The sequence below is a fragment of the Pelobates fuscus genome, chromosome 3, assembly GCF_036172605.1.
Source record: "Pelobates fuscus isolate aPelFus1 chromosome 3, aPelFus1.pri, whole genome shotgun sequence".
In the NCBI taxonomy this organism is placed as follows: domain Eukaryota; kingdom Metazoa; phylum Chordata; class Amphibia; order Anura; family Pelobatidae; genus Pelobates; species Pelobates fuscus.
In genome coordinates this window covers 32485180-32511154 of record NC_086319.1, presented here as the reverse complement: position 1 = coordinate 32511154, position 25975 = coordinate 32485180, and positions in this window count along the sequence as shown.

Below are 25975 nucleotides of genomic sequence, written 5' to 3'. Positions count from 1 at the left end.
GAGGAAAAACAAATATTATTTAAAATTTATTAAATAAATAACATATAAAAATATAAAACACAGATATTACTGCTTTCCTTTTCTTCACTCTATTGGTCACCAGTCACTACTTACTTGGTGACAACACTTGATCCTATAGCTCAAGGCAGAGAACTTACTTCGTATGTCTGGGCTTACTGTGTTTTATGGGGTTTGTTTATCCATTTTATTTAAGAAAAAATAGGCATAGCATTCATCTATGTTATACACCTTGATGAGAAGAATCAGGCTTCCTCCATTATAAGGTGGGGTTTAGCTAAGCAAAGAGAGGAAGTGACTGGTACTCTATGGATCCTGGGTAAGAAGTAAAACTTAGCAACTGGTTTGATTACTTACTATGGGGATCATCAGGGGACATAATAAAGATCCTGAACCAATTTGGCTATAGAGTGACACACAGTAAAGATCATAATATAAATGAATGAAGAATGTGATCTGTAAATGTTGTGTGTCGCTCCAGATATTAATCAATATGCAATAAATCAGTATTTATACACATAAAATTGCTGGTATTGACTATATCTGTCCCTAAACAGTCTCATGTTCTGCAATCTGCTGTTGGTTCCTCTTGGTATTTCCAGATCTTTCTTGTTTGACATTGTCATATATTGTTGTGTGAATGTGCCTGAATGAAGTTTGTAGTAGAGAACTAGTGTTTTTTTTATTTTTTTTAAATAACAGCTCCATCTGTGCTAGTGAAAAATTAGGATGCATTATAAAATTCTCACTGATTGCCCAGATTGACAAGTGTATAGGGTCTTGATAATTCTAACATGCATACTTGTTGGGGACAATACAAGAGACTTCATATATATATACAGCTCCCCATTCATTACATTTGTTATAATATTTGAGCTAGCCAGAAGCTGTAGTACCAACACATCTCATTCTTTAGGAGTGGCAGCTCATGCTTTAGACTGTGCACTGTGCATTCAGTGGTTATGGGATGTGCATGCAAGCTGTGACAATCGTCTAGCATTGAACCAGCAGGATTATTTAATAAAGTGAAAATGAATTCCAAAAATGTCAAAGTAAATGTAAAATTTAGGGTCAAAGTTGCCAAATTGCAAAACATTTTCCTAGTTATCTGTGCTTCCAGTTTGTCTACTCTGGCCCTACATTTGAAATTCTCTGTGAGTTCTCTTTGAACAGCCCACAATTCTCATTCCGCACCACTTGTTTTAACACATCCATAATTAGGGATGAACCTGCTGCTATTTTCAAATTTAACACCCGATCCCGGAACAAGACAAACTGATAATGCTCATCATTTCAATGGACCAAATAACTGTCCTTGTTTACCAAACGCATTTCTTTAATTGTTACACTTTTGAATATTCAGTCTCACTACAAACACCACAAAAGACTAATCACAACATCATTCATAACATAAACATTGATATATTTATGAAATGCGGAAATGTTGTTTTTTCTGTAAATAAATGGTGTGAAATTTCGTGTAGTGTTACAAAGTCAACATGATCTCTTGTTTTCTGAAAAGCAATTGTTCCAACCCTGTACACAATGAACATAAGAGATTTGTAGCTCAATTGAAAACAAAGATCATTAAAGGGTAAAGTGAAACATATTGTTATTAATATGTACTTTTTTTTAAGCTGTTCATAACTCTGTAATAAGATCATTGAAAATAATAAAAAGCAAACAACCTTTAAAGTTTTTTTATTCAAACTACACAAGGTCATTTGTAGTGCTATGGTAACACATTTTTTCAACCTAGTTTGGAAAATTTATGGTATGAGAAAGATTAAGGACAAACTGCAACAATGTCACAAACTAAAAAGAGAGATATTGTATAAACAAAAGCCTACATATGGAACTTGTTATCCTTCAATCCAGTTTTCAAAACACGTATTTTCAAAATAGCATTAAAAAATACAAACAATGAAGATGAATAAAACATAAAGACATAGACAAACTCAGGAACCGAGTTTGAACATTGTAAAACAAATATAAAGCAAGCAAATTAAAAGACAGTGCTCATTATTCACCACAATAAACTAAAGGGTGCACTTGCATTTTAAATAATGGCTTAGAAAACAAAAGTCTGACACACATCTGAAAGTCCAGTCTTTGTCACATCTGTTTTTGTTGTTGATCCAAAAGAATGCAAAATTTATAAAAGTGACAATTTCTATTGAAATTTGCACATTTTGCAAAATGAAAAAAAAAAGAAAAAGGAGACTCGTCAACACGTCATCAAGCTAAAGTGCTTTAGGGGTCTGCAGTGTGTCTTTAGTAGAAAACACAGTAAAAGGTAGACTTGTATACACTGAAAAATTGTTTTGGACAAAAAACTTTGTCCGAAAATATTTTTTTTACGGCGGATTTTGATCTAAGGTGGTTTGGAAAATGGGCCGATAACTGTACTGCAAAATATTTAATTAATAGAAATATGATGTTTATATTTTGCAGTACACTGATAGATGTGTTTTCCTCCATTTGGTTCACAAATTAAGTTAAATAATGTAACCAACATAGGGAAAATGAGGAGAAACAGTAATAAGTCTGCATTTGTATATTTTTATATATTTTTTTAAATATATAAAAAATAAATATAGATTATTTTTACTGGTCCTTCTTTTTCTTCTAATGGTTACTTCTTACTTGTGAATAAACTCAAAATTTAGTGGTTGCCCCTTAGCCATCAATCACTTTTTTTTCCCATTAACCATCTATGGTTTTGGCGGTGCAGACAGGACAAAATCAATCAATCACAAATCAAAATTGACATGTTCGTCCACTACGTGAGTTGTTTGTTATATGATTAGTCTACATGGCAGTTGGGAAATCTAGACAAATTCCGACGAACTGTAGTTCATAATGAAACGAATCTCCAAGTCTAGTAAAAGAGTGAATTGTTACATGGGCTTGATCAGTATTTAATGTACAATGTAACTCTTGTTGATGGATTATAGAAATCTATTGAAAATGCAATTTTGATTAACAGTATAAGAAAGTTAACCAAAGTTTATGAGAATTCAAAGAAAAGCAAAAACACATATCCCTAATAGTCCCGTAATATGCGATACAGTACATTATACACTATACAGCTGCATTTGAAAGCATGTTCTATTTCCTCTGGAGGAACGCTCGGAAGCAGATCCCAATTTAGCTTTTCGTTGTACATTTTTGTTATGCAGTTCAATTTCTACTTTTCACATAAGCTTTCTGGTGTTTATAATTAGAATTATTGTATTTTCAGTAAAGTAAGTGACATTTCACATGGCAAAACGACAAGATTAAATTCTATTTTAGCTTAGTGAAATAGACAGTATTCTTGCTTTTATTCTAAGGGCAGGTGCATAATCCGATCCTAATTCTATTAATTTATTTTTGTGAGGCGCTGCATTTTAATTTACTTGATTTCAAGTATTACCCTCCATAGTTATTTGTAAATATATGTCTACCTGTTCTATCTGTCTATCTTTCTGCCTGTCTGTCTGTCTGTCTATCTATTTTCTGCCTGTCTAGAGATGTAAATTATTGTGTACAATGGGTTGCTATGACTCTGGATCATAATGTGTGCCCAATTAAACCATTGGACACACAATGCAGTAACTTTTTGGGGGGAGGGGGCTTAGTTGACTTATGTAGCCCTGAAACTTACCTCTTCCTTTACCTACCTAAAGTTATTTACAGTATCTCACAAAAGTGAGTACACCCCTCATACTAAAGAAATTATTCTACGCTACAATGTAAAATAGTAAGTGTACAGCCTGCATAACAGTGTCATTTTGCTGTCCCCTCAAAATAACTCAACACACAGCCATTAATGTCTAAACTGTTGGCAAAAAAAGTCCAAATTGGGCCCAAAGTGTCAATATTTTGTGTGGCCACCATTATTTTCCAGCACTGCCTTAACCCTCATGGGCATGGAGTTCACCAGAGCTTCTCAGGTTGCCACAGGAGTCCTCTTCCACTCCTCCATGATGACATCACAGAGGTGGTGGATGTTAGAGACCTTGCACTCTCCCACCTTCCATTTGAGGATGCCCCACAGATGCTCAATAGGGTTTAGGTCTGGAGACATTCTTGGCCAGTTCATTATCTTTACCTTCAGCTTCTTTAGCAAGGCGGTGGTCGTGTTGGGGTGTTTTGGGGTTGTTATTATGTTTGAATACTGCCCTGCGGCCCATTCTCCAAAGGGTGGCTTCAGTATGTCACAGTACATGTTGGCATTCATGGTTCCCTCAATGAAATGTAGCTCCCCAGTGCGGCAAGCAATCATGCAGGCCCAGACCATGACACTCCCACCACCATGCTTGACACTTGTCTTTGTACTCCTCACCAGTGCCGGTGCAAGGATTTCTGCTGCCCTATGTAAAGCTCCATTTTTCTGCCCCATCATGTCACTCTCTCACTGACCGACACACACTGGCAGACACTCGCCTAACTCACTGACAGACACACATACAGAAACTCACTGACAGACATACACTCACTCACTGACAGACACACACACACAGGCAGACACTCACTGACAGACAGACACACACACAAACACACTGACAGTCAAATACCCACACACTCACTGACAGACACACTAGCAGACACTCAATGACAGGCATACACTCACTCACTTACAGGCACACACATACATAGGCATACACTCACTGACATACATACACATGCTCACTGACAGACACATACACAGACAAACACACAGACAGACATACACTGACTCACTGACAGACACACATACAGACAGACAGACACTCACTGACATACATACACTCACTCACTGACAGACACACACACAGGAAGACACTCACTGACAGACATACACTCACTCACTGACAGACACACACACACACACACACAGACACTCACTGACATACATACACTCACTCACTGACAGACACACACACAGGCAGACACAAACTGACAGTCAAACACTCACACACACATTGACAAACACATACACAGACAGACCCTCATTGACATACATAGACTCACTCACTGACAGACACACAAACACAATCACTGACAGTCAAACACTCACACACTCACTGACACAGACTCCGACATCCTCCTTACCTCCCTGGTGTCCAGTGTTAGGCAGCTCCTCACTCCTCCAACGTGCTGTTTAGTATGTCGGGGCCAGAATTACGTCATTTTCGACATCACAGAGGGCGTGAGAGTGAGAAGCTAGAAGAAGAGCCTCCCTCGCCGCCCACACTGCCGCCTGCCTGCCTCCTCTCCTCCGCTGGCATTCATTGGCACAGCAGGCACCTGCCATCAGGGTACGCAGGTACCTGCTCTGCCATACCGATTAAAGGACAGCTTCGGGGGCGCCCTGAGGTGGCCATATGGCCACCTCCTGGGCCCCCTGTGACAAGGCTCCTCCAGGTGCCCGCATATGGCCAGGCGTTCAGGGGGCAGCGGCTCTAGAGCCGCTCGCCCAGTGCTGTGGAAATATCCCGGTGGGTGCCCCGAGCAGGCCGGTGCCCTAGGCAAATGCCTAGCTTGCTTAACAGTGGCGCCAGCCCTGCTCCTCACCTGGTTGCCACCACACACGCTTGGTACCATCTGAATCAAATAAGTTAATCTTGACCTCATCAGAGCACAGGGCATCACGTTAATCAATGTTCTTAGTCTGCTTGTCTTCAGCAAACTGTTTGCGGGCTTTCTTGTGCATCATCTTTAGAAGAGGCTTCCTTCTGGGATGACAGCCATGCACACCAATTTGATGCAGTGTGCCGCGTATGGTCTGAGCACTGACAGGCTGACCCCTCACCCCTTCAACCTCAGTAGCACTCATATGTCTATTTGCCAAAGACAACCTCTGAATATGACACTGAGCACGTGCACTCAATTTCTTTGGTTGACCATGGCAAGGCCTGTTCTGAGCGGAACCTGTCCTGTGAAACTGCTGTATGGTCTTGCCCACCGTGCTGAAGCTCAATTTCAGTGTGTTGGCAATTTTCTTATAGCCTAGGCCATCTTTATGTAGAGCAGCAATTCTTTTTTTCAGATCCTCAGAGAGTTCTTTGCCATGAGGTGCCATGTTGAACTTCCAATGACCAGTGTGAGAGCGATAACACATTTAACACACCTACTCTACATTCACACCTGAGACCTTGTAACACTAACGAGTCACATGACACCAGGGAGGGAAAATGCCTAATTGGGCTCAATTTGCATATTTCCACTTAGGGGTTTACTCACTTTTGTTACCAATGGTTTAGACATTAATGGCTGTGAGTTAAGTTATTTTGAAGGGACAGCAAATTTACACTGTTATTCGGGCTGTACACTTACTACTTTACATTGTAGCAGAGTGTCAATTCTTCAGTGTTGTCACATGAAAAGATATAATAAAATATTTACAAAAATGTGAGGGTTGTACTCACTTTTGTGAGATACTGTAGGTGGAAGGAATTAATTCAAGAAAATCTTTGGTTTTTACTATATGTATTAGCTGATGTGTACTGTAGTCATTGCTGCCGCCCAGGAGTGATGGGAGTGAGCGCATTACTTTTCTTTTTGTATTTGGAAGGAATTAATTGCTTGAAGAATGCTGTTGAGGAAATGAGCTATAGACATCCCACTTTACAAAGTACAGTACACTTTACAAAGTACTGCTTCACCCTTTATTACAACCTATGCTTGGGCATAGCATAGACTTTCACTGTAATTCTAGGTTCCATTCAGCATCTCTTGTTGACCACCAAGTGTCTTTCATTATTGACCCAGCTCTTTACTTTAGTGTCCTATAAAGATAGGTGCAGGTCACCAGAAGATATCAGAAATGTATCATGTGTGCAGAGAAAAATAAATTACTGTGTGTCACATTTATTGCCCATTTTATATGGCCTATTTAGACAAATGAAATGGCCAAGGAATAATTCCTTAATGGACAGTTTGTACTACACATTTTAAAAGTCTATGCAATAGAACACTCAAAGTGCCCTGGCACCCTCCATTGTATCTAGTTAAACTGTTTTAGAATGATTTCAATTCTTACCTGGGTTCCACCGGGCATCACGTCCCACCTCCACTGCTTCAGACAGCAAGTCAGAAGCTTTCTCCAGGTTATATTCTAAGCTGAGTGTTCAAAGTGAATTTAAAGTGTATTTTAAATGTAATTATCCAGTTTCATAATGTTGACCTTAAGTTTGAAAAATTCCCCTTGAATGCACTTCTAATTATTGCGTAAGTGAATAACCCTGTCTGAGCGAAGCATTGAATAGTCATCCACTGCAGGGTTTAGCTCGGGTGAGCTAATAGACGCTCCAACTTAAGAACTTCTGGTTCTCCATCAGAAATTGTGAGGTTGGATGCAGCACCCGATGGGCCCAAGGTAAGAAAACAAACCGCGTTTGACTACTTACAAGTGTGTGAGAAGATGGGGGGACACTAGAGCACTCCTAGCACCATAACTACTACTGCAAGCATGGTGCTTGGAGTGTTCCTTTAAGACATTATAAGAAAGCAGATATCCACTGACACCCAGTACTCTTAAAATTATGTATTTATTTATTGCTTTGACAAGACAATTTTCAACCCACTTAATGCAATCACTGTGTTATACAGTTTCTCTGCATTTTCAGTAAATTGATATTATGGTATGTTTATGACAGCAGTACTGACATTCAATTGAGCTACAGTAGCTGTAATGTAGTCAAGTCTTTTAAATCAGTATTGTAGTTAAACACTGATCTGCCAAAACATTAAAACCACCTGCTTAATATCATGTAGGTCCCCCTCAAGCTGCCAAAACAGCTCATATGCATTGAGGCATGACCTCCACAAGATCTCTGAATATGTCTTGTGGTATCTGGCAACAGTTGTGAGGTGAGGCCACCATGCATCGGGTTTGTTGTTCCATTGGATTGAGATCTGTGGAGTTTGGAGGCCTCTTTGTCATGATCCTCAAACCATTCCTGAATAATTGTCTCTTCCGAGGTAAATACTGAAGTTTCACCAACCCCATTTGTATTTTTTTTTTTTTTTTTAAATGTTTTTTCTTTTTCTATGTAAAAAAGTAAAGCAGCAAATTAAAGAGTTCATTAGTACAATATGTACATGACCAATCCGGTTATGCTAGGTAGGTTTAAAGATACTGTACAGATGTGGGACCTTACACCTGGTCCGGCTGCATACAGCATCGATAATACAATCTAGTAACTATGTAATGGCTTTACAATTTCTATAGTTTTCAACTGTATTGATTTATGATAGTTTTGATTCTTGCATAGCAGGGAAAATACTCAAAATAGTAAATAGCATGTTGGGCTAACTTTGATGCAATACTAGAAATAAATTGGTATTGCACTCTAGTCAACTATCTTTGAAGTGTCCTCATTAACGCTAGAAGTGCATTATAAACAGAATTATAAAATGCTTGAAAATGAGAACAAAAAAAGGAGGCGGAGGGGAGTAGGAGGAGACACTTTATAAACATAACAGCCATTATTGCAAAGCTGGTAATATACATATTGTAAATTGGAATTCATATTTAAATATATTCATCACAAGAAGTTGATTATGTTAGTTCTTGTGAGTAATATATAAAGAGAGAATATCATTAATTTACACAAGAGAATTCTCACATTCTTATTCCCTTTATATACAGTTTCAACCTTACCAAGTAAGGAGAGGACAGTAAATGAAATAAATTCCAGGTTTTTATTTAAAAAATTAACCCCTTAGGAACCAATGGTATTCTTTGGTGCCTTCATGGAATGGCTGGCTTATTTAGTACAGTTGGATTCATACAGCCCTCCTGTTGCCTTATTGACTTTCCATTTTAATGAAGGCTCTTTAATGTTAGATTATGAGTAAATTAGTACATCATTGGTCCTTAAATAAAGCTTCAACTAATAAAAGAGAAGATGGCTCATAAACAGCTGCTATTTTTCAATTTGATAGTAGCCATCAGAACCTGGAATCTTTCTGTACCAAGACATGTTTAAGGTGCGTATTGGATGCATTGTTGCAGTTGTTAAGGTAATAGTCAAACACAATAGTCAAATATAATGATTAGCAACAACATTAAAACAACCTGTCTAATTTTGTTGAGGTCCTTTTCATGCTGCCAAAACAGCTCTGATGCATCAGGGCCTGGACTCCACAATACCTTGAATGTGTCTTCTAGTATCTGTCAGCAAGACATTACAGCAGATATTTTAAGTTTTGCAATTTGCAAATTGAGGCCTCCATAGATCGGATTTGTTGTTCCAGCACATGCCACAGATGCTAAATCAGAAAAAGAGCTAGGGAATTTGGAGACCATGGGAACACTTTGAACTTTTTGTTGTGTTCCTCAAACCATTTCTGAACCTTTTTTGCCGTGTGGTAGGGAGCCTTAGCTTGCTGAAAGAGTCCACTGCCATCAAGGAACACCATTGCCATGAAGCGGTGTATGCAGTCTGCAACAATCTATAGGTAGGTGGTACGTGTCAAAGAAACATTCATATGAATGCCAGGGCCCAAGGTTTCCCAGCAGAACACTTCCTAGAGCATAACACTGTCTCTCTTCCCCAGGTAAACAATACACACGCACCCAGCCATCCACCTGATCTAAAAGAAAATGTGATTCATCAGACCATCAACTTTCTCCCTTTCTCCTCCCTTATTAATGTTATAACATTGTTATAGCTTAATTTAGTTTAGCTTATTTTTTTCTTATGTTTATTGTAAATGTTAAGATGTGTTTTATGAAGGCCTTAGACAATGACATGGATACATACTTCAAAATTAAACTTGGGATATTTGTTTGAATGACGTAGGACTTCTTTGGTAGCAATAATCATACTAACAAAAACCCAATTTTTATTTTCTTTTTTAAGCTTATATTCCACTTACAAACACGTTATAGTAAAATAGGTTGGGCATGTAGGAACAAGAAGTGGTATGCTTACAGGCTAAAGGAAATAAAGATTAATTACACAAAAACAATTTATCCAGGAGAGAAGATTTTCAGGTAAGACTCTGACTCCCATCCGTCCATGTGGGCATGGGCATTGTCCTTTGTCAATTGAGTGCATTGAAGAGTGGGAGCATATCCTGGTATCAAAGGAACATGAATGCAAGATAACAGTGCTCATTACCTCATTCAACCATTAAACATAAAATATGCTAAATAATGCAATTACTTTCACAAACAAAAACATGGCAGTTCATCACTACAACTGGAAACAAATTCCGTTTTATTAACCTTTAAATGGACAGTGTCTATCCAGAAGATGATATCATAACAAGGAAGGTAATTATTTTTAAGCATATGCAAAATAACACTATTACCAAGTAGAGAAGATTAGATGGAATAGCGTTTGCTTTGAGAATATTAAGTTGGTGCTCAGGAGGTTCCATCAGAGAACACTTAGGTAAACTATGGGGATGCAGAAAGGGTTCTACGACTTCTGAATGTGTCCACGAATATCATTAATAGTCACTTAATTCATTGCCCAGAGCATTAAGCTCATTATACATTCTACTTTTTTCATTTCTTTTCCCTGTTATTGGGGTCTTTCACATAAACAACAATAGGAAACTGACCATCATCTCTCATAGATTAGCACCATATAAAGCTTGCACATTCCATTGGAAGTATGCAACTCAACCGAAAGAAGGTTGACATAATGAAGTGAAACTCCCCTTCATTAAAGAAATAACCATTGCCACTCAGAAGACTCCATAAATATTACGCAACTCAAACTCCAGAAGCCATGGTAAGGTAATTATCCCCCTCTTACACCGACCGAGAATGAAAGTGTAAAGGCAATCTTTGCACGAATTGTTAAAAATAAAAAGCTGAAATCTTCAAGTAATAATACCCTATAAAACGTCTAGAAAACAGCAAAAGTAATTCATTCAGCAAAACAGAGAGTGCAAGAAATGAGCTGAAGATCATCAGCAAGTAAATGAGGTTGCTAAATGCTAATGTGACACACAGATAATGGTTATTAATTCTCCAGTGATAGTATAAGAACCTGTCAATCTATGACATTTGCATCCGTGTTAGAACTATTGCAGCAGTTTTATTCGACAATATGCCCTAGAAATAAAAAGAGCCAGCATTATATGGAAGACTAAATTGACAAATATATGTTTTTTACAAATATATACATTAAAAACAACAACACACATGTACCAACTGTATATCCAACGTATTGAATATTTTCTGCTATAGCTGGTAGGGCTGAAGAAAGGACAGAGAGTCAGAGGACAATGAAAAAAATTAGGAAGTTGAAAGAAAGATAAATATTGGAAATAGTGGGTGAGTCCAGGTTATCATATAATTGTATATCCTTTTTTCCTAGTTTTCAGATAAGGCAACTATTATTTCTCATCATGGTGACGATCATCTAGAACTTGGGAAATTTTATCAAAATTTCACACATGTTAACTTATTTTATTAAATGTCATTTTTATTGCGTGTGTGCAGGATATTTGTAGAACAATCAGCTAAGGACACAAAGTAATACAAAGGCACACTCTTTTTACAAAGAGGCATATAATTCACAAGAAGTCAACAGTTAAAGAAAAATGATATGCATGAAACAGCACTCTTCCTGTCTCACAAACAAACAGCTATTAAGACTACAATTTCATACACAGGGCACTTAGATTAAGTAATATCTCTTAAGAAGATGAGAGACTATTTCAAGAGCAAAACCTCATCAACATAGCTTATTGAAACTAAAATTGGTATTGCTGTGGAACTCTGGGTCACATAGAAACCACCCTCTACAAAGGAACGACATCAATACAACAGATAATACTTCTCTTCTATATAAACTGATATTGGGGGAATAAGTGAGCAGAAGTCAAACCTCATATTGCCATCATGAATCTGACACCCCATAGAAACCTGGTTTTAATTTTGCCCATGCTGATACTTCAAGCAGAATGTCTCTACACTGCAGAAAGATAGACGTTCGTCTGTGGAGTTCCAAACATTGATGTAGTTGAAGTGTGTACAAGCTCAGTGTGTGGAGGGTAAGCACAGCACCCTATAAAGCTTGGATTGGTCCAATCTCATGTTACTACTGTATTTTTCGCTCCATAAGACGCACCACACCATAAGACACACCTAGTTTTTAGAGGAGGAAACCCAGAAAAAAAATATTTTGAACAAACCATCCCATAGTGTTTTTTACTATGGGAAAGTTTTTTCAGAATATTTTTTTCTCTCCCCTGTCCAATAGTGTTCCTTACCACCCACTCCCCTCTCCTGTCCCATAATGATCTTTAACCCCCCTCCCCTATAGCATAGTGATTTTTAACCCCCCTTCCTCAGTCCCATAGTGATTTTTAACCCCTCCTCCCCTGTCCCATAGTGTTCTTTAACCCCCATCCCCTTGTCCAAGTGTTCTTTAGCCCCCTTCTCCCCTTGTCCAATAGTGTTCTCATCCCATAGTGTCCCCCCTACCCTCCCCTCCTCCCATAGTGTTCCCCCTCCCCTCCACCCATAGTGTTCTCCCCCTCCTCCCATAATGTTCCCCCCTCCCCTCCTCCCATAGTGTTCTCCCCCCTCCCATAGTGTCCCCCCTCCAATAGTGTTCTCCCCCCTCATCCCATAGTGTTCCCCCTCCTCTCCTCCCATAGTGTTCTCCCCCTCCCCTCCTCCCACAGTGTTCCCCCCTCCCATAGTGTTCTCCCCCCCTCATCCCATAGTGTTCCCTCCTCCCCTCCTCCCCTAGTGTTGCCCCCTCCACCCCTCCCACAGTGTTCCCCCCCATAGTGTTCCCCTGTCACCACCCCTTGTCCACCCCCTCTCTCCTCCCCTTGTCCCATAATTACTTACCTGTCTTGAAGCGTGGGCCGGCTTCACAGCGAGCACCGCGGTACAGGAACTTCAATTTCAGGTTCCGGTTTCCGGCGGGACTGAAAGGAAGGGTGCACACTGAGTGCGCACTTCCTTTCAGTCCCGCCGGAAACCAGAACCTGAAATTGAAGTTCCAGTACTGCGGTGCACGCTGAACACCGGCCCACGCTTCAAGACATGTAAGTAAACCTTCACATTCGCTCCATAAGATGCACAGACATTGCCCTCACTTTTGAGGGGGGGAAAAGTGCGTCTTATGGAGCGAAAAATACGGTAAATATTCTCTATACCCAGAAATCTTACATTCCAGCAGAACAAAGAGGGTAAGAATTATGGTTGTATTTTGTATCAAATGTGCTGTATTTTCTTCAAATTCCCATATAAATTCTTCAAATATAATGACAGGTAATTCATTTTCACTTGATTTGTTAATGTGAACATATGGAATGGCTCCTTCCTTTACTTCAGTGGACGCAAAGATAATATAATGATTTGTTAAAAATAATGTTATAATAAATAACAAGAGAGTAAGAGAAACAAAGAGAGAGGAAACCAAAAGTGTCACTTGTCAGAGATTATGGTGTATCTACCAAATAAAGATGATGAATATTATAGTTTCATTATAATTGATTATATTTTGTTCAAATGTATAATTTAATTACAAAACTGCATGCTGTATTTGTACATGACTTCACTGTATTGATGGCAATTTCGGTTTTTTTTTACACAAGATTTCTTGTATAAAGTTTAAAACGAGCTGATATTCCATTGTTTCACTTTTAGCGGAAGCTTTCCCACGTTCCTATGAGCCACCATTTCGTCTGTCTATCATTTACAAATAGTTTTATTCCTTATTACAACTCTATATGCTACTGATATTTATGCTGTGACTTAAAAGAAGAGCAAAATGTTTTTATTACTAGAATTGAATCAAACCATGACTTTACTTCACTTTTTAATATCCCGTAACTCTTTAACATTTTATACAAATGCTTTTCCAGTGCTTTCTGATCCACTTCTTGGTCCCGGATATTTAGTTAATCAGTCGCAGAGGGAAATTTGTACATGTGTTAATGACATTGTGGGTCCTCTAGTATGAAAAAGAATCCTACAAATATAAAAAAGATTTCTCTTTACAGATACTCAGTCTTTGTCTGGACTGGTACATGGCACCTTCTGTCTCCCTTGAATGGTCCATCTGTCCAGATTTTTTTTTTTTATATTATTATTCTTTATTTTGTTTGTGCAAAGGATTAACAATTATGCATTCAAAGCCATAACAGTGCATAGAAGTATCAGTGTTTCAACAAGGGTATCAGCAAGGCATAGTTTAGACCTGCACATTTTTCAATAGGTTACTCAGGCGTAGTGTGTCCATTGTAAGAAAACAGAAATGGGAAGCATATCATACTTTGAACAGTAGGTATAAACATGTATGTGACAGTAGAGAATATTGCACATTTTAGGCTTATCACAGTATGCTACGACACAGTATGTATACAGTACATGAAAAGCAGGTCTCTCAATTAACTGTGTGTGCTTAAAATATACATTACATTTAAGCAGGTGCTAGTGTGGTTACTGTTTGTGGTAGGAGCATGCTGCGATGAGCGATGCCTGTATTTAGTGGAGTATTTATCGCCCTGGGGTTCCGAATCTGAAACTCAATGACAGGATCCCGCGGGCGGCTGCGAGGGGAGGCTGCAGTCCGCTCGCGGCACTCACCCTCCAGCCGTCCGCGGTCCCCTTCCTGGTGTGCGCTCGGCGGGCGGCATCCTCCCAGCCACGGATGCAGCCCGCGTCTTCCTCTACGTCCCCCAGCGGCAGCATACATGACACTGCACGCTGGGAGACCGCCCATTTTATTAAACGCCGGGGTCAGCCACCTGACCCGGCGTTAAAGTCTCAGTGCCTCAATCACAGTGGGAGGTCTAGATATCTCCCACGTGTGATTGTTAATTCTGATTGGAAATTATCCAATCAGAATTAACCTATGGATTTAAATACTTACCTTTCCTGTTCCTCTCTGCCCTGTTGTGGTCTTTGCTTGCAAGTATTGCTACTGAACTTGTGTTTCTGGTTACGTACTCTCTGGCTTGTTTATCTGACTTTGTGACTTTCTCCTACCCTTTGACCTCGGCTTGTTTCTCGTTATTCTGTCTTCTGGTTCCCCTTACTCGGCTTGTCTCCTGACTATTCTTTGTGGGCTTAGCCCGGCCACTCTAAGGTCCGGTACTGCACCTTTTCTGTGTGTGTGTTAGCGTGTTTGGTTTGCGTAATCGTGACACTCAAGGCCTAATCCTTAGGGAGGAGGGGGGGGGGGGTCGTGGGCAGCAGGGAGATGTGGGTCGGGATATTGCTACAGCCGTGTTCGTCTTGCGCGTGAGGGGGTGGGTTCGGAAGTCCTCGGTTCAGAAGTCCTCGGTTCGTAAGTCGGTCTATGGTGTGTGGCGGGGGATCTGTCACTGGAGGTCTGTCGTATGTGTGTGTTTGCCATGTGTCTCGGTCGGGTCCCATGGGGACAGTTGGGGTTGCGACTTGTGGTGGTCCCACTAAGTCGGGGAGGGGGTTGTATGTGTTGGTTGTTCTATGTGGCTTCCTTTCTTGTTGTTGTTGCGTTGGCAGAGGGTTATGTGCGATCGGGATTATCAGGTAGGGGGCGCGAGGGAAGTGGTGCTAGTGGGGATGGCAGAGACTTAGGGTAGGCGGGGTGGGGTGTGAGAGGTGAGGTGTGGGCTCTGGGGGCTCTGCCCGGGCCATCTGTCCAGATTAACTCAACTAATGTCTGCCTACAATCATCTATAGACCAATCTGGAGACAGTTTCTTCCTTCTGTACAATCTGAGCATTGCCTCCAGTGGTTGACATTAGCTGTTAATTTTATTTTTGCAGGGTGCTATTTCTTATTACTGAAACAATTTAATTGCCTTTTCAGTCATGATCTTGGCTTAGCTCTGATCTTCCATATCTTCTGATTGTCACTAACCTTCAATTTAAATTCTAGTTTTGTAAATCTTTAGTGCCTTGTCTTTTGTACAACTTGATTTTTTTTTTTATTTAACATGTCAAGTGTTCTATAGTCTTGTGATATCAATTTACCTACTGTGAACACTTAAACATAAATGTAAGATATCTCCTGCAGTGTGGCTTCTCCTGGGATTTAGGCACTCCAGGGAATGGCACTGCCTATTTGCTCCTCTGACCTATGAGTTCTAGAACCCAATATTATTATTATTATTATTATTATTATTATTATTATTTATATAGCGCCAACAAATTCACCAACCAGACAAGTTGGACAGACAGGAATAGAGAGGATGAGGGCCCTGCTCAATGAGCTGACATGCAAGAGGGAGTGGGGTAAAGTGACACAAAAGGTAAAATTAGTATTAGAGAAGTAGATTGGTAGAATAGTATTCACTAAAGACTTAGTGTGTGTGTTTTTTTAATGACAGTTGCATGAGAGCAATCAGTTGGGAGCTATTAAAAGTTTAATTGATACACTTTTGTGAAGAAGTGAGTTTTTAATGATTTTGTGAAGGAGTGGAATCTGGGTGAGTGTCTAACGGAGAAGGGAAGGGAGTTCCACAGGAACGGTGCAGCCCTAGAGAAGTCTTAAACATCCTCACGGGGTGATGTCAGTCATTACGGCAGCATTTTTACTCAGGATTGTAAGACATTAGAATGTTAACTAATGCTTAGTATTTCTTCAAAAATACTGTACATTTTGACTTAATCTTTAACACAATCAATGCAGTAACACAAATATTAACACTATAATAGAGAAGCCAATAGCTTCAGCACCAACCATCACAGCCTTCCAAATTTTATTAGTAACAAACAAGTGAGATGTAACATTTTGTTGTCTCTAGATACCGTACTTGATACTTATTTCTGATTATGTATGTTTGCAACAGATTTATAATTTCTTGCAGAACAGCAGTATTTAGGAAATGTGACCCATCTACTACTTTCTTTAGTTTGAACATTTTATGCTCTTGGGTCTGTATTCCAAAAACAGTGAAGAAATGTATTGTTTGTTTAAACTGTCTATGCATGTAAGGGTTTGAATTGCCATTTTACAGATTGAATTGATCTAAACTGTCTGGATCACTGTTTATTTAGGCATCATTATTTACTGCATTATAAAAATATCAAGGGATCATTTTCTCTATTTGTGGCTATTCTATTACAGCCCGTTTGTTCATTCCCTGTCGTCTCAGAGAATCAATTCACAGCACAGTAAATCTAATGTTGATAGACACAATTGCCACAAGACTGATTACATCGTGTGTCTTACAGATGCAAATAATCAATGAACCGTTTTATTGAAGAAAAAGTAAATAAATACGTTTGGCATAAATAATCTGAAATGATTTAACCATTTTTCAACAGTAAAAAAGCAATGATTTTAAATCACTGAGTAGCAGGAAAAATATTAAGGTTTACTTTTTTTTTCTCCCAACTAATATTTGTTCCAGCTGTATTAAATTTAAATGAAATAGCGTGGTTTAGCAAAGAGAGAAGTGATACGCTCTATTAACCCATAAACATTTTCTAGAACACTGAGTTTATTTACAGTTGTAATATTTGACACTAAATAGCTGTGCTACAGGCATGAATGCCTTCATTTATAACTTTTCAAAATAAACCAGCAAACAAAGAGAGATCTCCCTATGCCCCCAAACCATATTATCAAGGAGAAGGTTCATAGAAAGGTACTCCAGGCATCTACATTTACATTTACAAGCCAGTATATATGCTTATATATAACAAGTAAGATATATATGAAAGTTTATCATTTTAAACTGAAGTGTTGATGAATAAAAGTTAAAGGAACATTATAGGGTCAGGAACACAAACCCTGATCTACCTGCCCCTGATCTACCTGCTTGGTTGACATCATCAGAAATGATTATGTGAGCCAATCACAATGCTTTCCCAATGCTGCCTCATTGAAAGTGTTTCCCAGGACTGCCAGCACAAGACAAACACAGCCCTGGCCAATCAGAATCTCCTCATAGAGATGCATTGAATCAATGCATCTCTATGAGGAAGGTTAAGTGCAGCACTGCCCCAGGAAGCACCTCTAGCAGCCAGCTGAGGAGTGGCCACTAGGCTTTAATGTAAACACTGCATTTTCTCTGAAAAGACAGTATTTACTGCAAAAAGCCTGAAGGGAATGATTCTACTCACCAGAACACATTCAATCAGCTGTAGTTGTTCTGGGAACTATAGTGTCCATTTAAGTTTCAATGCTGACCATCCTTTGGATATTTGTAATTAAAATTGCTGATCACTAGCACTAGGCATGTGAAATCTAAAAAAAAAACTGCAGTGTGTGAAAGGCAAGATAGATTAATTGAGATATCAGGAAATCATAGGAGAAAACGTCATGCCGTCTGTGAGGAAGCTGAAGCTGGGCATCATTGGGACTTCCAACAAGACAATGATCTTAAGTATACCTCAAATTCCACCAAGGCATTTTTTCAGAAGTAGTCTTGGAAAATTCTACAGTGGCTATCACAGTCATCTGACTTGAACACCATAGAAAAGCTCTTGTGGGATTTGAAGATGTTCAAGATGTTAGTGTTCAAGTCAGGTGACTGTGATAGGCACTGTAGAATTTTCCAAGACTACTTCTGCAAAAATGCCTTGGTGGAATTTGAGGTATACTTAAGATCATTGTCTTGTTGGAAGTCCCAATGATGCCCAGCTTCAGCTTCCTCACAGACGGCATGACATTTTCTCCTCTAGCACGCAAACCCAAGAATATTACTGAACTGTAAGCAATGCGTTAAGATTCTGGCTATGCATCTCATTTGCAGTAGGTCATAACAGCAAAAGGGTGTTCTACTGTAACGGACCGTTTCAGCAGACAAGGGGTTAAAACCACTTAGACGATAATCCCCTTTTCAAAGACAGGCACAGCTACTGTAAAATCACCAAAACTCACGAATTGGATATAAGTGAATGCACCAAACTCCCGAACTGCATACAAGGGAATAAGGTAGCACTCCAAACTCCCGAACTGGAACCTCACGAATAGCTGCTAGCAGACGAACAGGAAAAGCTCCCAAGCGGCTTACACTCCTGGCAATCAGTCTCTATAGGCATACAGTGAATCCCCCCAAGAACGAGACAAGGCTCCGTGTTGAGGGTCAAGCAGTGGTCTGTTTATTGAGGGCTACCTGCCCCTGTATTTATGCAGGTCTCCCACCTGGTGGACACTCCCCTAGGGGACCAGATGGATGACTGTAACAACGGACAGACAAGTACCAATTACCGACATACAGCAGTAAAACATCCCCACAATGCATCCTGGTTTCCTCCCCTCTGCCCTGGAGATAATTGAGAAGTAATTCAATTATCTCCCAGGACAAAGGCAAATCGCCATTATGCACGTGGGACACAAAGACAGACTATCACTTAAAAATACATAAAGTCACCTCTTACACATAAAACATAGACATGTCACATATTCCCAGATAGCTCAGGTCTGAGTGCACATTATTAGGTGAATGGCACTCAGACCACACAAATACAGTTTAATTGCCATGGAGCCAAAGTCTTTAATTCCACGAACAGGCTCCATGGCAGGCTATCTGGGTTACAACATTCCCATAAAATAAACTCCCGAAGTTCCAGGTGTTTGCTAAATTGTCCCAAATAGGAACCAGGGGGCTGGAGGCTCAGCGGTGCCTGCACGTAAAAGTGTCCGCTTTTAGTGCATTAAAGCCGGGCAGAAAAGCGCTTGCTGCCCGGGGAGCTCCAGAACACCGCCATCGTGTGGCGGATAGGTGTAACCGCGACCACCCAATAACAATCAATTAAGCTGCGGTTAACCGCAGCTACTGGGTGGTCAATTGCAGGCACACGCTCGTTAAGCCGCGGTTAACCGCGGCTTCAGGGAGGTAAATGGAGGGCACACGCCAGCTCTGGGTGGCCAATTGACGGCGCCGGCCGGCTTCCCACGGCTCTGGGGAGGCTGATAGAAGGCTGTTTTGTTCGGTAGATAGAATCTACCGAACGGCTGTGCAGAAAGGAAGAAATAAATCTTTCTGCACAGTAAAATTAACCCTTTAACTGCCGGTCCATAATCCAAAGGCAGCAGGCGGGCAACCAGGCTCCTCCAATGCAATGTGGCGAGATTGGTCTCGTCACATCTACTAAGTACTAAAGATGCTTGCCATGAATGGGTTGATTAACTTTGATACTGGAGAAGTCAATCTAAGTTGCATTTACAGTTGAATTTGGGGAAACCACTTTAAGCATTTGTTGTGATTTGTTTGATTTGTTCATTCCAAACAGCTGAAATTATATATATATATATATATATATATATATATATATATATATATATATATATATAATTATTTATTTATTAATTTTTATATATATATATATTGAAATAATTTAAATAAAGAAGTTTGATTTATGAGACCACCCTTTATGCTAATTTATCTTAGCTAACAGGTTGTTGTTTCTCCAGTAATATAGGGTGCCATCATGTTGTTTTCTGGGAATTTCACTTTAATTCTTCATAAAGCATTACTGTGTAGTAAATTATGGGATAATCTCAGCATAGCTATAGTTAAATTGTGATTGGTCAAGTCAATCTCTGGATGTTTGTAGTAAATACAGAAAATTCAAATGTAAGCATCTTTTTTTAATATTATGAATGCATTGGTTTTGCAGTTATTGTAATGCATTATTTGCGTAATACATTAACAAAATAGATTTATTAATCTCCAGCTTGGAAGATCACTTTCTAAGTGGAGAAGAATATAACAGAATGATGCAGCACTAAGCACTAAACAACACTAAGCAACACTAAAGGCATATATGTATTGATTTTACCACATGACAGGAGGCTTCATATTTGCATATCTTTCTTTACTGAAAACTCCAGCAGCATAGAAACAGTAACAACCAATCAGAGAAAAGATATGCTGCCCATAAAAGGGTCTGTCTATGACATCATTTCCTCTTTCTTTGCTGCTCCAGCCATCAACAGGTCAGAGTATTTTTTACCTGGTACTTTATATCGATTATCTACTGTTCTTTTTTGTATGGTGCACTGCATCTCATTGGATTTCTCTTTTCTGTTGTTGTGCACTGCTTTATTTTATTTCATTCCTTCTACCCTGGCTTCCCGTTTTTTATCCCCTCTCTACATAGCCCCTGTTCACTGTACTTTAGCTTACTGCTTTCAGACGATCCGCGGGCGGCGTGGCTGCCTGTGCCTCGCTCGCCGCGCGGACCTGTCTGCCCTCAGGGGTCGGTAGGGGCGGGTGGAGGGTAACCGGGGTTGTACTTTATGGTATTCTTTTGTATTTTCTCTCCTTACTTTGCCGCGTCCCGCGGGTGATTAGAGGCCGCGATCGGGAGCTTTCTCTCCACGCGGCCGGCGGCCATCTTGGATCTCGCGGTCGTCGCGAGATCCGCGACGGCCGTCTATTGTACTTCACGGCGGCTCGGTATTCACCCGACCGCCGCCACGATACCGGGGATCACCCTCAGGGGGACTCCCCACTCTCTCCCCTGCGTCCTAAGGTGCAGGGGAAAGCGGATTTTGCTCTGGCAGTCTGCCCCTAAGGCTGCATACAGTGTAACACGTTTTTGGTGTATCTGCCTCAGTGAGGCACAAATGAATGCATGCATATATATATATATATATATACTTTACACTGGTATTTGAAGGCTTATATGATACATGCTATCCTGAATGTTATACAGCAATTTAAAGGGGCATACCCCTGTTTCCCCTCCCACAGGAGCCTGTGTGTGATTACTTTACCCATCCAGGGTTTTAAGATTTGGTTACCCCTTACAGGGTCATACCTCCATACTGCACCCAAGGGTGAAAATTATGTGGGTGTCCTCTGGGTATTTTTTTCATGGCACACCACCTGGGGTGGTCCCCCAGTTACGCATGCAGGGCGATACGGCCCATGTTTTTTTTTTTTGGTTGATGTGGGTGTCCTCTGGTCTACCACGGCACACCACCCGGGGTGAACCCCGAGAATATGCACTAGGGCGTACCTAATTCTACTACTTAGCCCTTTGGATAAAATACGTGCATAAAAGCCTTCTATACACGACAATATTGTCTATATTTGCATACGATAGACCACCACGGTTCTCCCCACTGAACCTTGTTCTCGCCCCACAGGTCTGACGCTACATTTGATCATGGAAGATACGCAAAACACAGACTTTCAAGCCATGATCAATGCCGCCGTGGCGGCTTCTGTGGAAAAGGCCCTCATACGAGCCCTCCCCCACAGCCATGGTGATACTAGCCCTCCGGAACGCATGGAAGCGTCGGGCTCTGAGGCGTCCAAGGCCAAGAGACTCAAGAAGCCTTTGAGCCCCCCCTCCGCCAAGGCGAAGGGCAGGATGCCCGCCAAACGGGTCAAGAGCGCGGACCAACAACCCGCACCCTTCGCACCCCTGTCCTCGGACGAGGACGACGCCTACGATACACATCGCCTGAATGTGGTGGATGAATGGCAACGGGAGGGTTCACCCTCGGACGACGAGGAATGGCAGGACCTGCCACCCACTTCTTCGACTTATGTCAAGGAGACTTTTTTGGACAAAGAGGCCGATGACAGCCACACCGCCGGTCCGTCCGGAGATGGCGTCTTTATGGACGAACAGGGGTTGCCGTTGTTTGACCCACGCACCATCCGACACCCTCGCTCCTCGGAGTGGACACTGCCAGAACATCTGGCAAAATTTATACATTACTGGCTGCGCAAGCCATTGGAAAAGGAGGTACGGACGCGCCTCCGGGCCGAATGCCCCAGGCCCCTGATCCCCGACAAGGTGGCGCTAACGCCAGAATTTGATGATACTATGGTAGCCTTTATGTCACGCTCGGGCAGAGACCCGCGCAAAGGGGTTGAAAAGGGCATAAAGGCAGCACAAGACAAAGTGCTGGATCTGCTGGGTCCCATAGCTAAGATGCTCTATCACGCTGACATGGCCCTCAGCCAAGAATCGCTACTGGACCCTCATATCATACGCGAATGGGCCCAACGCGCAATATGTCTGCTGGGCAACGCCAACGCAGCGCTTTGCGTCGAGAGACGCAGATCGGCTCTAATCAGTATAGACAGCAAGCTCCTGGAACTGGGAGCCAAGGAATTTGGACCTAAAGCCAAGGGTCTACTATTTGGCGATGCCTTCATTACTGAGTTAAAACGACATGTGAACTTATTCACGACCTTAAACAAGGCCCAGACCTCCCTCAGACAAGTGTTCCACACTCCTCCCGCAAGAGGTGTTTTTGGAAGGGCTGGCCGACAGCGGAACCGTGCCGCCAGCCGATTTTGGACCTCAGGTTCCAGGGCGTTCCCACAGACGCCATCCTTCTTCCCGTCCTCCTCACAAAAGCCTTCTACGTTTCGAGGCGCAGGAAGGTCCAGAGGTTTCAGGAGCCGCGGACGCGGCCGCTTCAATAATCGTGAGTCGTTTCCATACGAACAATTGTCCCAAAGTTTATTGCAGGCAACCTGTCTTCTTTTTTCCAGAACTGGGAACGGATCACCAAAGACGCCTGGGTTCTCCAGACGGTGCGCGGTTTCGTAATAGATTTTACCGCGCAACCTGTCCAAACCGCTCTCCCCCTCCCGATACACATGTCGGCAGAACAAAACCGACTGGTGGACGAGGAGATCCACTCGCTCTTCGAGAAAGGCGCGATTCAATACGCGCCAGACGGGGGAGGCTTTATAAGCAATATCTTCTTGGTAAAGAAGAAAACAGGCGAGTATCGGCCGGTTATCAACCTCCGACAGCTAAACGCCTTTGTGGCCTACAGACACTTCAAGATGGAAAGCATCCATCTTCTACAAGACCTTCTCGTCAAGAACGACTGGTTTACGCGCCTGGACCTCAAAGACGCGTATCTCACGGTCCCCGTGGACAAAGGTTACCGTCAATTTCTCCGCTTCAGATGGAGAGGACGGGTATGCCAATTTACTTGCCTGCCATTCGGCCTCAGCTCGGCTCCGTGGTGCTTCACGAAGCTACTGAGACCGGTGATGGCTCACATCCGTACAAGAGGCATACGCTGTCTCGTATACTTGGACGATTTGCTGATTTTCTGCGAATCCGCGTCCAGGCTACGATCGCAGACGAACTTTGTAGTTCACTTACTAGAATCCCTGGGATTCGTGGTGAACATGCAAAAATCGTCTCTCACTCCATCCCAGTCAGTGCAATTCCTGGGCTTCGACATCGATTCGAGGGAATGCGTACTACGCCTCCCCTCGAAAAAGATTGCCTCAATAAGGAAGGAAATCAGGCGAGTCTTGAAGATGGACTCAATACCGCTCAGGATGCTCGCCCGGATTGTAGGACTCCTGTCCTCATCCATTCAAGCGATATTCCCGGGCCCTCTGCACTACAGGGCCATGCAACGGCTGAAAGCGGGATACCTGCGCACCGGACATTCCTACGACCACTGGATCCCACTCACTCGGGAGGTGAGATCAGAACTGCGATGGTGGTTGCTACACATACAAGCCTGGAACGGCAAGGCGATCTTCGGCCCCTCCCCGGACTTCATCGTGGAATCGGACGCCAGTTTGTAGGGATGGGGCGCCAACTGCTCAGAGGCCTCCACGGGGGGCCCATGGCAGGGAGTGGAGACCAACCTACACATCAACTGCCTGGAGTTGATTGCGGGTTCCTTCGCCATACGCAGTCTGGCCAAAGACAAGTCGAATTGCTGTATCCTACTCCGCATGGACAACATCTCAGCGGTGCAATACATCAACCGCCTGGGCGGAGCGAGGTCCAAAGACCTGACCGAAGCTACGAAGGACATTTACAGCTTCTGCATACGGAGGAACATCACGATACAGGCGGAATATCTCCCAGGGGTCTCCAACCTGACAGCAGACTGGTTCTCCCGGCACTGGAGAGACACCAGCGATTGGACGCTCAACAGGGAGGTATTTCAGACACTGCGACAATGGATGGGTCCGCTATCAATAGATCTGTTCGCCTCAAGGACCAACCACCAACTACAGAGATACTACAGCTGGCTTCCGGATCCGATGAGCGAAGCAGCGGACGCTTTCCTGCAGGACTGGCCCTCACACGGAGCCTACGCTTTCCCTCCATTCTCGATGATCCCACGAGTGCTACGGTACTTACGCACCCACAGGACTTCGATCCTACTCATAACGCCCCTCTGGCAGAGTCAACCGTGGTTCCCGGACCTCCTGGAGATGTCCCACGACACTCCCGTGCTGCTCCCGACTTTCCCACTCCTCCTGTCGGGACCTCCAGGGGAACCTCACCCCCTCATCCTGGAAGGCCAATTGGAACTAGTGGCTTGGACGATTTCAGGGGTTCCTGGTCAGTCCACGGCCTATCGCAGTCTACTAAGGACCTCCTTTGGGATTCGTGGGCCCCGGGCACCAGGAGATGTTACATTTCCGCATGGTCAGCCTGGAGTGATTGGTGCATGGAAAGGGATTCCGATCCCTTTTCTGCCCCTATCCCGCTGATACTCAACTATCTTGCCCATCTCTTCTCGACTGGTAGATCGTTCAGATCCCTTAACGTGATCAGATCGGCCATTTCAGCGGCACACATCCCAGTACAAGGCAGACCGGTGGGTCAAGACCCACTGGTATGTCGCCTGCTGCGAGGCGCTAGAATGACGAGACCCCCAGCACCCAAATATTCCAACCTCTGGCAGGTGAATAGGGTGCTGGACTTCCTGAGAGGTTGGCCGGACAACCCGTTTCTGTCTCTGAAACAACTCTCAGCAAAATTGGCCCTTTTGTTATGCCTTGTCTCTTTCCGACGGGTGTCTGACATTAGGGCCTTTGACGTGGACGGTTTCTCTCTCACTCCAGAGGGAGTCACTTTTTCCATTGCGAGACGGACTAAATCAGATACGCCCTCTGTATCCTATCCATACTTTGAATCGGATCCCAAGCTGTGTGTTGTCAAGACACTCAGGAGATACGTAGAAAGCACAGCCACTCTCCGGCACTTTCCGACGGGTCAACTGTTGATTTCCTACGTGAAGCCTCACGGCCCAGTGTCTACGACCACCCTGGCCAGATGGGTTCGCTGGTTACTACAACTGGTGGGAATCGAATCTAGCTTT